Here is a 3,839-nt window from a genome sequence, read left to right as displayed (position 1 = left end):
TGTTTTTGGGACTGATTTCATACAGTAAAAGCTTGCAGTCTTTCATTTGTTGTCTTTGTTGCTATTTGATCAAATGCTTTTAATTAAAGGCTACAATATGGGTAATCAAATAAATTCCCCATTGCAGACTGGAAATAAGAACCCTTGTTATCAGTTTTTGACAACTTGAAGCAATCTCAAACAAATATTTTTAAATCTTAAAAATATGTGCAAAGATCATCAAAAAATATTACATCAGACGAAAAATGACACTTTCATTTGATAAGAGAAAAAGGTAGCTAAAGCTACCAAACGCTACTGAACTTAATGATTGGTCAAGTGTCACGAAAAGTTTGCCAAAACTCCCAGTTCTTCATTGCAGAAATGTTTAGTTCTGCAACACTGGAAGGTTTTCAAACATGAGCGGCTGAGTTAAGTCCAGACTTTAACTAGGCCACTCCAAAATCATTTTAGTCATTCAGAGGTAGATGTGTTAGTGTGCTTCGTGCTGCTTCGCTAACATGAGTGTACTTGCATGGTGGCCACACATTCACGTTGAGGATTTCATAGAAGCAAGCAGAATTCATGGTCCCATCAATTCCATCAAGTCGTCCAGGTTCTGAAGCAGCAAAGCAGCTCCGGATCATCAAACTACCACAACAATGTTTGACCTTTGGGATGATGTTTTTTCTCTCTATTAGTTATGCACAAGATGTAAATGGTCTCACACCATACTAACTTTTGTCTTGCCAGTCCACAGAGTATTTCACCCAAAGTGTTGTTGTTACCAAAAGACATATCGATGTGGGAAAAACATTTAGGTTCTTTTTGATCAGCAGTGGTTCTGGCTTTGGAACCCTTCCATGGATGTCATTATGGTCAAATGTCTTTCCTATTTTTGAACGCTGTTGTTGTGAATACTCAACTTAACATACACAAGTGAGGCCTGCAGTGATTTAGACATTGTCCTTGATTCTTTTGTGACCTCTTGTATGGGTTGGCCACAACTGAGACCACTCACTACTTTTCTATGTTTCTCCTCTTGTTTAATGACTCTTGTTCTGGTTTGTTGGAGTCCCAAATCATTTGAAATTGATTTCTGACTCTTTCCAGACAGACAGAGGTCAATGACTTTGCATAGTCACTGTTTTTGCATTCTTTCATATCAGGCATATGACATGTCTTGTTTTTAATATATCTTTTAGCTTTCTTTATGATTTTTGACAGGTTCTGTTTAAGTTCTATTTTTAAACATAGTACCAGGCTGATTTAGATTTCATTTAGCCTTACTGAATGCAATCAATATCGAAAACCAAACTGCTCTTTATATTTTCTTTTGTCATGTTTGCCCGATGTACAGTTTTATTTGAAACATCCAAGTGTGAAGAAAAACCAAACAAAACCAAAGGAAAATTGAAGCATGGAAATTATTTTTCATAACGGTGCATGTCCTACAAGAAGGTTTCATAGTACATTAGAACCAAAATGGCGCTTTTTGATGATAATTTTTAACTAGCCAAAATCATGCGGGATTTAAAAAACCAGACCCGAGCAGACACGAACAGTTGCACAATCAAACTCACACAGTACAGTACCATCCACTTTCCTCTCTTCGTTATCTCTCTCCAGATTCCTCTTTGCATTCCTTAGCTCTGCTCTCAGTGAAAAAAAAGATAAAAAATTAATGTGTTTTGTCTCAGCCAGTCCCTCTGGCTGCCCTATTTTTTTTTAAAACTCCTCATCCGTCCTTGATCACCAACAGCTTAATTTTTCAAGTCAAAAGTCATTGTGTACTTCATGTCTTTCTTTTGTTCTCCATCTAAGAGGGAATGTTTTGTAGTTAATTATTAAAAGCACTTACTTTCAATAAATTAATTTATGGTGTTCTAGACTTTTTAGCAATATTGTTTTTGCTTGACAAAAAATCGGCAAACTCAAAAACAAAGACATATGGATTTCTTTTTGTGAACTTTTATCGTAAGTTTAGCCAAAGTGTTAGTGTAAATCAGACAATGTGTCTAATTCCCTCCGTGGAAATCCCCTGAAACTCCCCAGGGCTCTTGTGCTATATCTCAGCTGTCGGACAAGGTCCACATCTCTCATCCCTCTTTCTGCTCTTTGTGTGTGTGTTTAGCATTTAATCTCTACTCCATCCTCTTGCCGACGAGGCCCTTTGAAGCCTGATATCTGGTCAGTGTAACTGTGGTTTTGTCCACTTTCAGTAGTCACATTACACACTGGATCTTAATGTTCTGCTTCGAACAGATACAGAGAGCGTAGGCCATATTACAATGACAAGAATCATCTTATATGAGCCCATCACAGAAGTCTAGTGTGTAAAGTTAATTCTGACATTTAATGTAACCATTTTTTTACCTCAAACTTTGTATTCGGAATATAGCTTTAAAGTAGTCCACTAAAGTATTTTCCTGTCCCTTTCAAAACAAAACTTGAAGTTGAAATATCTATCTATCTATCTATCTATCTATCTATCTATCTATCTATCTATCTATCTATCTATCTATCTATCTATCTATCTATCTATCTATCTATCTATCTATCTATCTATCTATCTATCTATCTATCTATCTATCTATCTATCTATCTATCTATCTATCTATCTATCTATCTATCTATCTATCTATCTATCTATCTATCTATCTATCTATCTATCTATCTATCTATCTATCTATCTATCTCTTTGTCTGTCCGTGGATGGCTATATGGTAGGTGGTCTAACTCTCAGCTAACAAAACAAATCTAGAAAAATACTATTGGAGGTAAAACAAAATTATATAAACATGAAGGAAAAATAAATTAAATATTGCAGTAATGCTGTGTTTGTGTTGAAACTAAGGAGATGATACTGTTGATGGTTTTGGTCCTGGTACAGCTCTGCACAGTCCGTCCTCCTGATCGATAACCAACCACAGAAACACACACACACACACGCACACCCAGTATGTCTTTCTATCTTCACAAGAACTTTGCATTGACTTCCATTCATTTTTTATTGATTTCTATAACCTAAGCCTGACCTCCACCCTAAACTTAACCTTCACCAGTACACACCTAACCCCAAACTTAGCCTAAACTCAAATCACATCCTAATCCTAAACCTAAACGCTAATCCAAAAATAGCATCTCTTCGTATGGGGTCTGGGCTTCGGGTCCCATAAGGAGACCCAAAGTTGGCTTTAGTATTTGTTGGAAAAATGGTTCTTTCATTGTAGCCAAAACAAGATCACACACACACACGCAGAGAAACTAAAGCCCTATGGAAATATTGTACATTCAACAGTTAGTTCTTCAGTTTTGGTTTTCTTAAACAACTTTTTACAGCAGAACATAAAATAGTGGTATCCATCACAAATGTTGGATTTTTATTTACTTATGTATTTGAATGGCTATTTATCTATTTACGTTTGTTTTATTTTCCAGAATGTCTTTTCTTTACCACTTCTTCTGATTCATCATTTTCCTTTTATTCATAAATCAACATTGTTATGAAAGAAGAATTGTGAATGAAATATTTTATAATTAAGAGAAAGAAGAAGAAGTAGTTTGCAGCATTTTTGGGGAGGCCGGGAGGTCACTCGTGCAACTTGGCTGATGTGCTGCAGAGGTCAAAAAGGTCAGGTTGCATTCAGACTCTCTAAAAAAAACACTTTCAAGCACTTAGCCTGCACAAGCAGCTGATCTTTGTGACTCCTCCAAATCCCTCTCATGTTGATTTGTTTCCTCACTCTAAGAGGAGCAGAGCAGAAACCAGGAGAGAAGATTAATTATGACCTTCTCTTCTCTTCAACTCCGTTATGTTTGTTTTCATAAGTTAAGCTCAAACCCTTTCCTGACTCTGT

This window comes from Xiphophorus hellerii, chromosome 2, assembly GCF_003331165.1.
Source record: "Xiphophorus hellerii strain 12219 chromosome 2, Xiphophorus_hellerii-4.1, whole genome shotgun sequence".
Classification (NCBI taxonomy): Eukaryota; Metazoa; Chordata; class Actinopteri; order Cyprinodontiformes; family Poeciliidae; genus Xiphophorus; species Xiphophorus hellerii.
This window is presented reverse-complemented; position numbering follows the sequence as displayed.